This window comes from Cornus florida, unplaced genomic scaffold (assembly GCF_030987335.1).
Source record: "Cornus florida cultivar Cherokee Brave unplaced genomic scaffold, ASM3098733v1 CherokeeBrave_3.0.0_Hap2_Chr11, whole genome shotgun sequence".
NCBI classification, from domain to species: domain Eukaryota; kingdom Viridiplantae; phylum Streptophyta; class Magnoliopsida; order Cornales; family Cornaceae; genus Cornus; species Cornus florida.
This window is the reverse complement of record NW_026775581.1, coordinates 68,071,557-68,085,172: the sequence shown is the minus strand read 5'-3', so window position 1 is coordinate 68,085,172 and position 13,616 is coordinate 68,071,557. Positions and strand designations below refer to the sequence as shown.

The window sequence follows — 13,616 nt, the reverse complement described above, 5'->3', positions numbered from 1 at the left end:
CAAAACTTCTTTTTTAAAACCATGAACAAGCTGCACGAAGGAATCAACAAATTCAAGTGAATATACATGGAGGTGGATGAAAATAATCAATGGACTGGCTTGGCACTATAAATAACCTCAAAAGAACATATGCCAGTACTTTCATTAGTCAAACTAGTACAACATACTCCATGATGGGTAAAAACAAGTTCCAAGTATCTAGGTGCATACTAACAATAAAACTAACCAACTTTCTTAGTCCTTGGTTCACAACCTCAATTTTCCTATCTGTCATCGGACAAGATGCAAAAGGAAACTTCAAATTTGTTCCTAAAAATGTCCAAAGTGTCTTCCAGAAATTATTGCGGTACTTGATATCTTTATTCGACATAATGGAATTAGATGACTTATGATATTTTAAAATTCTTTCAAAACGATCTTGAGTAAATTCTTTTTGTGCAAACTAATCATTTGGTTGACTCAGTTTAACATATTCACAAGGATGTGTGAGATTGTGTGACAATTGAATATGATCCTGGGGCTAAGGTAATTGTGTTTTGCACAACATTCATGTGGCAATTCAGACACATCTTGACAAATAGAAACGATTACTTCCATAAAATCAATGGACAAAAGGCCCAAAGAATGTAGAGCCTTTGGAAGAGGGATGTAGAGCCTTTGGAAGAGGGGAGCAGTTTTTCAAGACTTTTTCTCCTAACTTATAATAAGATTTGAGGTGAAATCGTCTGATTTCCTTTTCCTAACACTAGTTTGAAGAGGACGAAGTTGCTCTACGGAGATATAGTCGCATGTACAAGGGTCATAATTTGCTCTACATGTTAAAAGATAATGTCCAGATGATAATCTCTTATTTATGTTAAAAAGTACTGAAGCATCTGGACAATCAACTCTTCACATTCCAAATCTAACATTATTAATCATGACTTACACTTGCAAATGTGTTGAGGATTTTGACACTTTTATCATAAGATGGACTAGATCTATCATATTGACTTTCAAAAGATGATACAATCGTTGTAACTCACTAAGGCATGAGGCTACTGCAACTCTAACATCACAATCTATAATCCTTTAAAATTCTTTAGCAATTAAAGGCTTCATTATTGGAGAGAGAGTGCAACTTGCATTGAGCACGAGTCCTGGCGTACTTTGCAAAGCAAGTGATTAGTTTTGTTAAACAAACAAAGGAGTTCACTGATTGAGGATGGAGTTTGAATGAGCACGAGTCCTGGCGTACTTTGCAAAGCAAGTGATTAGTTTTGTTAAACAAACAAAGGAGTTCACTGATTGAGGATGGAGTTTGAAAAAGCCTATTTCCAATTTTCAAAAGTAGTAGTTCCAAAATTATTTTCAATGTTGTTTTTGTTTTCCTTTCATTTTCACACCAGTTAATTCTATTTCTGATGGGAACCTTGGTTTGGACTCAATAATCTTAACCTTGCTTAGCTTATAACAAAGCCATTGGGTACATTGGTTTGGACTCAATAATCTTAACCTTGCTTGGCTTATAACAAAGCCATTGGGGACATAAAACGATGTTCTCCTCTGACATCGTTAAGAAGATGTATCAACTAGGTCAGTGGATAAAGTTTAAAGAAGGTTGTTGATAGTCATGGTGGAATGGTATGACATAAGAATGGTTGAGGATAATGCCAACATAGACCTCAAATTGAATCAAGTACACTAAATTATAAACTAGAACAATGCTCAACTAAGAAATCTGAATGCAAATGAAATTAATTATGCTAGAAGTCATGCACTGGTGTCGGTATTTAGGTGTAAAATTAAAGGTGGAAACAATAAAAAAGATATATATTTATTTGGCTCAAGGGTTCAATTAGGACCTTTTGCAATTTCTAAACTAATCAAATGGATAAAAGTACTAAAACAATTTTCTGAGGTCCTTTGTGATCAACCCAAATATTGAATGCTACTAAATAAGTCAATCTCATTTTATTCGTTTTTTTATTTTTATTTTTTTTGAACTGGTTCACTACTGGAATTGTTGAACTGGTTCAGTTTTGAACTGATTTCAGAACTTGTTCAAAACTTGAATAGCTCTATACCCCAAACCAAACAGGGCTGGTGTAATTCTGGGTTGGCACTTGGGCTGAAGTAATACTAGACTGGGCCAAACAACTAATCTGATCTGATCCTCTGATATGCATACCCTGCGCTTTCTTTCCAAATGGATAGAAGACCAAAACTTTAGGCTTGAATCAGTGACCTTCTAGCAATGACAACAACGAACAGCAGAATCGACTCCGGCGATGGTCATGAAACTAACGATGGCGAGGGCAACGCGATGCGATTCTGACTACGGTTTCCGGCGATGATGTTTGTAGCAGATTCCAATTCGAGATTTTGCAGCGGCGGTGAAGGTTGACGACGACAAGAACGAACAAAAAGCTCTTTGACAACTGCAACACGGCAAGGAAGCTGTTGGTTTGAGTTCTGTAGATTGGTTGTGGGTTTGGGTCCTGTAATTGTGTTTGGGTTTGTTGTTCTGTTTGGTGGGTTAGATGGCTTACTGCTGTATTGGTGGAGGTGGGTTGGTTTGTTTTTTGTCTGGGCTAAAGTTTTGCAAGACTTGATGGATGGCAGCAGTAGTGGCGGCTAGGGTGTTGACTAGGTTCTGATTGTATGTTTTGGGTGGATGAGAAATAAGGATGAACAGACTTGTGAACAGTAGAGTCAACAACGTGAATCTTTTGCTCTGATACCAATTGATGCAGCAACGGGTAGGAACGATTCGATAACAGAATTCAAATAAGAAAGAGGTTAAGATAGAGATTGAGAGAGATAGAATTAGAATAATAGGGGAAGAAATCAGAATGAGGGAGGAGAGAAGAATAACAGAGGGAGAAATCAGAATTGAGGAAGAAACCACAATAATTTCTGAATAATAATCTGAACCAATATATAAATAAACATCAAATAAAAAACCCTAATCAACCTATTATCATAAATAAAACCCTAAATTGCTGAAATATTCCATAATAAAAATAAATAAACTAAAATCCCTAGTTCTATCTTTCTTTCCCATGTCTCCCAATAGTAGGTGTGGGCCATGTGGTCTTCAAGCTCTCGGGCCAGGCCCGGTTCCGGTTCTCCATCAATAAGACGGTTGATGAAACTTCACATCACTACCCAGACTGATGTGTTTTAGCATAGGGATGTTTGTATTAGGAATACAATGTATCAGGCAGAGATCAATCAAAAGCAGAGAGGATGAAGTCTTCAGTTACATAGGAGAAGAATGACCCGACATTAATTGAAAGGATCACCAGCAGCATACTATAGGTTAAACCTACGAACTATGCTCCTAAAAGTAATGATGACCCTCAACCTGAAGTATCAAAATTAAAATTCCACCCTACTAAGCGTACCAAAATTCTCAATAGTCAGTCAAAAAAATAACTCAAAACACATTTTCTTTAACTCCAAATTTCTAGAAGTAATATGAACAAAAAGAACCTGCAACACAATTCAATTCTTGCAACATGTCATCCGTATCTTCCACATAAAACATTGAAGTTGTAAAGCTCAACAACTCGAAGATTTAACTCTCCACTGTAATGAAAACAGAAATGAGAGAAAAAAGAAAAAAAGTAGTAGTTATTTCGGAGAAGAGAACAACAGAACACACAAAACCAGAATAAAATATAAGGTTATAGAAATTAAACCACAAAAGAACCAATATTAACACTTGAGGATAAAAAGTAAATCTCAGTGCTATCTGGGAAAAGGAAGGACGTATTACCAAAAAAACAATGGAATGGACGTTTTCTACAACATTAAGGGAGGAGAAAACGGAGATGGGGAATCAAGCAGCAGACCCCTTCACAAAGAAAATACCACAACACTACCGTTCCTACAAATTTTTATTAGATAGATACAACAAATTCAAATTTCTAATTCCACAATAATAATCTAACCTCACTCTTGACAGCAGGACACACTCACGTGTGTGTCATAACAGCACCATATACATTCAATCACTTAGATCTTGAAATATACCATGAGGTCCCTAAGAAACAAGAATCCATCCAGGCATCAGGATACAGAAGCGGAATTTACTAGAACAGGTTAAATAACTGCAATCAAGTCCCCAAGCACATGCTGCTAAATATAGCTTCAACATGTTGCAACGAGAAAGCAGAGAACTCTCTAAACAGGCTGCCGACGCACATTCCCCAAGAGTGTGAGTGTGTACATATCCATATGTTATAAGAACCTCAATCATAGTAAGTGAGGATCAAGCAGCATTCCTACGATGAGAAGATGGAATCATTGTTAGAGAAGTGTTCTCACACATTTTAAGAACCATCAATTTCACCAATGATCCGCTCATCACATCTATATTGGCAAGTAAAAGGAAAAAATGCAATCTAAAAATCAAAGCAATATCTATTATAAATAAAAAAAATTATATCTTATAAACCATGTGAAAGAATGAGAGTATAAAGTTTAACTGCTCACATGCAACGGAACCTTGCCTTTAATATGTCAATTTCCTTGTAATGGATGAAATGACAAGAGTAAAGATTTGAAAGAAACCTTGCATGAAAAGAATAAATGAGAACTAGCAACAAGAAAACGCAAGTAAAATCAGCAGCCTCACATGAAGGCATGACAACATCCTCATTTCATCTTTCGATTCAATAGTGAAGAGAGTATCATTAAAAATGGTACCAATAACCTCATTTAGACAATGATGAGTTTTCAATTTAACACGACCACCAAAAGGAACAAGGGGATAGCAGAAGACTCTGCAAACACTTAAAAGGTAAGTAACAAGAAAGAAGAAAAAAAACATGTGAACGAGATAGAATCACTAAAAACGGTACCAATAATTTCATTTACACAAAAGTGAATTTTCAGTCTTACTCAAACACCAAAAGGGAAAAACAAGAGAGTGTTAGTTGTTAAGAGTTCATTTTTGCTTGTTAAGGACATTACTGTAATTTTGCTTACTTAATACTAGTATAATATATAAACAGAAGACGTGGTGTGCAGAACCCTGACATCCATCAGCACACTGTCATTCACTTTAACTGAGAGAGCAGGAGACTCTACATCACTTCAAAAGGTACGTTAACAAGAAAAGACAAATTTCAGGTAAAAGATGGTGTCCATAGACAAATGCAAATTGAAAGCCAAATAGGAGACATGGGATATAATCCTATAAATAGCGATGGTTCTTTGGTCTTAACTCTTAACTACTTATCAACACATCTTCTATAATACAAATTGGAAACACTATCTTCTGGAACCATAATCACCAATCGTCTCATCCAACAAGCAATTCACCCCGAACAATACAAGCAATACTTTCCCAATAGATTATTAGTGTGTGCACAGAAAAGGAGTAGAAAGTTAACAGCCTGAACTGATGCATCGCTAGACGGAATCTAGCATTATCCAACTGTCAAGAAATTTCGTATGATCCCTACAAGGTAACCCAACAAGCAGACAAAAATACCAAGATTGCACAGAAACAAAGAGAGGGCAATGAACAAAACTAGTATTTATATACCCATTTTCTTTTAATTCTAAATACAATCTCAGCAACATAGTAAGTGTTACTGCTAATTGCATTACACATTAGCCAATGGAAAAGGCGGCGGAAACAAGATAGAATGCTCTCCTCGTACTCTCCAAAATCCATATAAAAAAACACAAATAAATATATCGCACATAAAAACTAACATAAACAAATAAACAGAATGCACATATAAACTAGAACAATTGTATCACGGGTTCGCACGATAGACATCATAGATAAATAACGGTTCGTTGTTCCAGATGCGGGTGCTCAATCAGTGAATTACAGTATATCCTCCCATACGTTCACTGCAACGAGTAAAGAACAAAGAACCATATCACCAAGAATCGGTATTAAAAAGAGATGTGTATTTGCAGTTCAATCTACGTTGCATCAGGTGCTCAAGAAATTTCAGTTCAGCACTAATGTCTAACCTCAGTACAAATTGTGACGGTCACTCATAATGCCACAAAAGAAACAGAAATATAAAGATACACATTCAACTCAGTTAAAACCTTAATAAAATAAGTTGTTCATACAGAAAATTTGGATTAACCAAGACGTTCCAACCTACTCATGGAATTCAAAGCAATGCAAGTAACCTCTGACTAAGAATCTAATTAAAAAAGATGCTTACAATTATCCAAGTATAAGATTGAATATGCAAAAATGTAAGACGTCATCCCGGTCAATGACAAAACATCATATCTCAAAATAAGATATCAACAATATGTGTCTTACAAAATAGATTAAGACAATCATTTGAAGGAAATGCACATATATGATGATTAGAAGTTCATTAAATCTCGAAGATAATGCATAAAATCCCTACCAAGAAAAAAAACACATTGAGACACGGCAAAGCAGAATTGAGTACTTATGTCCATCCAATTTTGAAATGTTCGGTTCTCCTAGAGTGTAAAACAGGAAGAAAAAAAATGGAATCTAAAAATTTGGGCATAAAGAAATATCCAACAAAGTAAAACAAAATGCTGTGTTGTAACTATGTAGAAGTGCATCCGTTGGTGCTGATATTAGTTGGTGAATGCGTTTAATGACGGCAAATCACGAAGAAAAGTGCTAGGCGCAGTCCACAAAAGGGAAAAAAATAACCGCAAACAGATAATTGCTGCCACCAAACACTAGAAAGATAACAAGAACAAAAACAAATATATATATATACACACACACACGCACGCACGCTCGCTCAGAAAACTCATCAGCTGAGATGGCGTAATTACATTGATGACAAAATCCAGAATGGAAGTCGATTGTCCAAGAGTCAAGTTCAGTCTGAATAGGAAATGCATCCTTATTATTATTATTATTTTTATTTTTTTTGTTGGGGGGAAGATATGCTCCCTTACAAAAGTATGCAGTTAGTTGTGATGGTAAATAATACAAGGCAATGCACAAACAACAAGTCCACAAGCAATAAACCACAGAAACAAAAAGGAGGTTTTGCTCTCCAAATGTAATGACCATATGCCTATCCAGAATCAAGTTCACCAAAATTCATTAGTAACAAATAAGAAAATCATCGGTAAGGAAGATAATACAAAACATAAGATACCAAGGTTTAGAGTGCATCCACCAACACTGAACAATTTTGTTTGGAAACAAGGTGGAAAGGAAAGAACAAATAGCTTGTAAGCAGCCGCAAAGGAGAAAAATTAGAAACCTCACCTATGTGTTCCTACATCCTGTATCGTAACAATCTAACAGAAGCAGAAAGACAGAAAAGAAAGTACCAACAACAGCTATATATCCTAACAGAAAATTACAAGCAAAAGTGCTATAACAGCAGTAGCTATATATCATTCACATCAGACTTGTAAAAATTAAAGAGTAAAAGATCTCATTCACATCAGGCTTATAAAAATTAGAGAGTAAAAGATTGATCATTTCCTGCAATCTAACCAGGTAGAGATTCTCTTAGCTATTCCAAAAGACCATGCTCGAAATCCACCTTAAGGTCAGGTCCAAGCAAATCGACTACAAACAAGCAAAACAACAAGTGTCGGTAAACACCAAAGAGAGAGTTAAAGCAAAAACAAAGAAAATAGAACAAAAAACAAAAACAAAGAATTAGATTATCTCTTCTGCTTTCAAATAATGGCAGGATACAGTCCAATAACAGAAGAAGTCCAGCCACGAAAAAGGCTCTTTTAACTTTCACCAATTCCATCTTCAAGTAATAGATTGCAAACAAGCAAAAAAGTAACGACCAACCAGCAAAAGGAACTCATTCACACATGCTACAAAACAAAAACCAAGCATAAAAGAATGTTACAGAGACGGGATTTGAAACCGTGACCTCAAGGTAATGAGCCTTGCAAGCTACCAAACTGCTCTCTGCCCTACACTGAAGAAAAGTGAGAACTAAGATGCAAACAAGGATTTAATGCGCCCCTCCACTATATCTGTAGATTCTGTACAAATAGAATAGCCCATTTATAGAGAACACAGTAAAAGGGTTCCGATCCTCACCTAATATTTCAAGTAATAAGATGGATCCATCAATTTTCAGAACAAAAGGCAGAAAAGGTGAGAGAGATGAAGAAAGATTTAAACAGAGCAGTAAAAATTTAGTAGAAGGGGAGATAATACCAAAGATACTGTTACACAACTTTCAAAATGTAAATAAGCACTTACCAAGACCAATCAAATGCAGCCTGCCACAAGGACCCGACTACACTTTGACATTTACTTTAGTCTTTATTAAGATCCTACATAAAATCCACCCACTGTTATTATACAAAATCAAGTTCAACTAAATTTGATAGCAACAAATATAAAAATCATTGATAAGGAAGATAATACAAAACACAGGATACCCTCATGAAAGAGACGTGTAAGTGAAGAATTGAGGGGAAAAAACAAAAAAGAAAAAGAAAGGAAAGAAAGAAAGCACAGAGCAGAGGAGAGCCTTAGCAAGAAGCCCTTGAAAGCTCAACCATTCATAAGTTCTGTACCACAGCAAAGCCTTCGCATGAAAATCTACAAAGCAGAAAATCCATAAAATTTGTTTCTCAGAAATTAAAGATAAGAACGTAATTACTTCCAAGGAAAAAAAATAAGAATAAATAATAAATAAATAAAAATAAAAATAAAAATTCAAGGGTTCATGTCCAGCTGGACAACAGGCACTCTTAAAGAGTTTTAAGAATGATCCCACTGTTTCTCTTACAAGTGTTCAGATCATGTAATGTGAACAACTGGCAAAACCTACAAGAAACAAAACTGCAGACCTATCAAGGACCATTCTACACTTCGCAAGATATAGCTGCGGAGAACAAAATATTAATTTTTTAGAAGCCAACCAAAATATCAGTCTAGCTACTAGAGATTCTGTACATATTTTCCACCAGTCACAAAAACTGGAAACAACAAAACCTAAAATGCCAATACCTTCTCTACATAGGAGTCCAGCCATGAAACCAGCAAACAACAAAAACTCATTAACAAAAGCTGAAACAAAAAATTAAAAATAAAATACTACTGCAGAGACGGGATTTGAACCCATGACCTCAAGGTTACAAGCCTTGCGAGCTACCAAACTGCTCTGCCCTGCGCTGAAGACTAGAACTGAGTATTAATAGACAAACAAGGATTTAATGCGCTCCTCCACTATATCAGTATAAATAGAATAACCCATTTATAAATGAATTGTAAAGGAATTCTAATCCTCACCTAATATTTCAAGTAAGAAAGCTCCATGAATTTTCAGAACAAATGATAGAAAAGAGAAATAGAGATGAAGATTAAAAACTAAACACAGCAGTAAAAAAAAAAAAAAGGGAAGATGGTGAAATAATATCAAATATAAAGCTACAACTTTCAAAATGTAAATAAGCAAAAAAACCAGGACAAATCGAATGCTGCCTACCACAAGGTCACAACTGTACTATGGCATTTCCCGAACCCTAGTGGCCTTCATTGAGATCATACATAAAAACATGTCAGTACTATAATACAGGCAATTACGTAGGTCCAACAAGTTCAATTGATTGAAAACTACAATTAGTCTAAAAGAACCTATCCACCATGCAATCGATACATTCTGAGTTTGAACTAAATACTACCTGAAACAAATTCAATCGGTTGATCATTCGATCAAAGCTCTCTGAATCGATCAACGCATAAATTCCAAGCTTTCGAAAAAAATCTAAAACTTAAAAGTTTAGAATCAAAGCAGTTTAGGAGCCAAACAAATATCAAAGGTCAAACTAAGGTTTTTAATGAAGTCCATTTACCGGATATATAATATTGTGCGATTGAGGATGCAAATATTCCACCATGATCTTCTTAATTTCTTTGTCTGCCACCACTTCAAAAAAATATCCACAAACTAGGATATGCCAATGACTTAATATCCTAACACAAACTTAATATAAGATTGATCAGTTCCTGCAGTCTAACTAGGTAAAGGTTCTCTTAGCTCTTCCAAAAGACCATTCTCGAAATCCACTACAAACAAGCAAAATAACAAGTACAAACAACAAAAAGAGAGGTCAAGCACAATCCAAGGAGATAGAACCAAAAAAAATTACAGAGAATTAGATACTCTCTTCTGTTTTCAACTAATCACAGTATGTAAAGCCCAATAACAAGTAAGAAGCCCAGCCACACAAAACGTTCTTTAACTTTTACCAAGTCCATCTTCAAGTGACTGCATAAAAGCCAAAAAGTAACGAGCAACCAGCAAAAGAAACTCATTCACACATGCTGGAAGGAATATTAAACACAGCAGTATAAATTGGGAAGATGGTGAAAATAATATCAAATATACTAGGGTACAATGCATTTAACACCCGTCCTTACAGTGCATATCAACCCCCTCGTGCTCAAAAAACCCTCAAATCAAAAAAAAAGTGCAAATAAGTCCTATCTGACACATTAAAGTAAGTCATTGACCAGATTACCCTTAAATAGACATAGTTTACATTATTTTAAAAAAATATTTTTGTGAAATTACCGAAGAGGACACCCCCAAATATGATGTTATTCGGGTCAATCTGATCCTTCTTTGGGTCACTTGATATATTGCATTTCAGTCGGCCATACAGTATGTATTCTTCATGTTTAGAAAGAGATATATAGATATAGAGAGATTGTGTTTTTGTAATTTGAGGTCGATAAAGTTAAGGTGGTAGAGCTGAGGGTGATTATCGTGTAGGAATCGGCGAGCTTCAATCAGTACAGAAAATTCAACCACCCGTTGCTGGCTTGAATCTTGATCGTGCTGCTGATAGAGAACTTAAAGATCGAGGCTGCTTTTATATTGGAGAATGTGTGCTTCTGGCTATGTCGTATGTAGATGACGTCTATATTCGAATACATATTTTGCAGAAAAGTGATTTGAGGGGTGTTGACAAAATATAGCACGTTTTTTAAAATAGGGGGTGAAAATGGTTCTGAGAGTACATAACAGGGGTGTTAAGTGCACTTTACCAATATACTATACTGTTACACAACTTTTAAAACATAAATAAGCACAAACCAAGACAAATTGAATGCTGACTACCACAAGGTCCCGACTGCACTATGACATTTGCCAAGCCCTACTGGCCTTCATAGAGATCCTACATACAAACATGCCACTACTATTATAAAGGCATCGAATCCATAGGTCTGACTAGTTTGATTGATCGAAGCCTACTGGAAGTCTGACAGGTATTCAATCTAACGACCATGCAATCGATGCATTCTGACTGTCAACTAAATATTACCTGAAACCAATTCAATCGGTTGATCATTCGATCAAACCTCTCTGGATCGATTGAAGCATAATTTGCAAGCTTTTGAAAAAAAATGTAAAACTTAAAGTTATGAATCAAAACAGTTTATGAGCCAAACCAAGATCAAAGGTCAAACTAAGGTATTTACTTGAGTCCATTTAACTTGTACCTAATCGTGCGACTGGGATGCAAATATTCCACCACGATCTTCTCAACTCAAGGCACTTCGATACATTACTTGGTACAAACTTACAGAAACATTGATCATTTCTTGCAGTCTAACCAGAGCTAAAGGCACTCTTAGATCTTCCAAAAGACCGATCTCAAAATCAACTACAATCAACAAAAATAACAAGTCTGTAAACATCAAAAAGAGACGTAAAGCAGAATCCAAGAAGATAGAAGATAGAAAAAAGAAAAAAGAAAAAAGAGAATTAGATACTCTATTCAGTTTTCAACTAATCACAGGATGTAAAGTCCAATGATAAGTAGTCCAGTAATGCAAAAGGTTCTTTAACTTTCACAAAGTCCATTCCATCTTCAAGTGACTGCAAACAAGCAAAAAAGTAGAGAGCAACCAGCAAACAAGCAAAACATGCTAAAAAATAATAATGCTACGGAGAGGGAATTTGAATCCAAGACCTCAAGGTTATGAGTCTTAAGAGCCACCAAACTGATCTGCCCCGCGCTGAAGACAAGAACTGAGAACTAATAGACAAACAAGGATTTCATGCACCCCCTCCACTGTATCTGTACAAATAGAACAACCCATTTATAATGAATTGTAAAGGAATTCTAATCCTCTCCTAATATTTCAAGTAAGAAAGATCCATGAATTTTCAGAACAAATGGTGGAAAACAGAAAAATGGATGAATGAAGATTAAACACATAAGTAAAAATTGGGGAGATGGTGAAATAATTACCAAATATACTCTGTTACACAACTTTCAAAATGCAAATTAGCACAATCAAAGACAAATAGTAATGCTGCGTAACACAAGATCCAGATTGCACTATGACATTTACCGAACACTACTGGCCTTCATTGAGATCCTACATAAAAACGCGCCAATACGATTATACAGGCACCGAATACGTAGGTCCGACAAGTTCGATTGATCGAAGACTACTGGAAGTCTAAAAGGAATTCAAACAATCAACCATGCACTTGATGCATTCTGACTTTGAACTAATATTAGCTAAAACCAATTAAGTCAGTTGATCATTCAATCAAAGCTCTCTGGATTGTTCAACACATAACTTCCAAACTTTCAAAAAAAAAATTTTTAAGTTCTTAATCAAAACAGTTTAGGAGCCAAACCAAGATCAAAGGTCAAACAAAGGAATTTACTAAAAGTCCATTTACCCGATACATAATTGTGTGATTGAGGAAGCAAATAATCCAACATGATCTCAATTTTTTGTCTGCCATGTCTTAAAAAAAATGTACATGAACAACTCAAGGCACTTTGACAAGATATGCCAATGACTCAGCATCCTAATACAAACTTAAAGAAAATCAATCATTTCCAGCAGTCTAACTAGGTAAAGGATGTCTTAGCTCTTCCAAAAGACCGCTCTCAATATCAACTATAAACAAGCAAAATAACAAAGAGAGAGGTCAAGCAAAATCCTAGAACAAAAAACAAAAACAGAGAATTAGATACCATCTTCAGTTTTCAACTAATTGCAGGATATAAAGTCCAATAACAAGTAAAAAGTGCAGCCACGCAAAAGCCTCTATAACTTTCACAAAGTCCATCTTCAAGTGACTGCAAACAAGTAAGAAAGTAACGAGTAACCAGCAAAACAAACTTATTCACACATGCGGAAAAAAAATTACACATGAATAAAAATAATGCTGCGGAGACGGGATTTGAACCCATGCTGTCAATGTTAGGAGCCTTGTGAGCTACCAAACTGCTCTATCCCACGCTGAAAACAAGAACTGAGAACAAATAGACAAACAATGATTTAATATGCTCCTCCACTATATCTGTACAAATAGAATAAGCCATTTATAATGAATTGTAAAAGGAAAAGTAATCCTCACCTAATATTCCAAGTAAGAAAGATACATGAATTTTAAAAACAAATGGTGGAAAGGAGAAATATATATATGAAGGAAGAATAAACACAGTGGTAAAAATTGGGAAGATGGTGAAATAAAATCAGATATACTGTAAAACAACTTTCAAAACATAAATAACCACGAACCAAGACGAATCGAATGCTGCGTCCAACAAGGTCCCGACGCAAAACAAACTTATTCACACATGCAGGAAAAAAATTATGCAAGAATAAAAATAACGCTGCGGAGACAGGA

At 35.4% G+C, this 13,616-nt stretch overlaps 1 long non-coding RNA gene across 1 annotated transcript; it reads right to left on the bottom strand.

The window, feature by feature from the left end:
- Positions 1-3,736: 3,736 nt before the first annotated feature.
- LOC132286040 (uncharacterized) lies at positions 3,737-9,668 on the bottom strand. The gene is made up of 2 exons (XR_009472657.1): positions 4,483-9,668; positions 3,737-4,271 (listed from the first exon to the last, which is right to left on the bottom strand). It is a non-coding gene; the product is annotated as an uncharacterized LOC132286040 (long non-coding RNA).
- Positions 9,669-13,616: the final 3,948 nt, after the last annotated feature.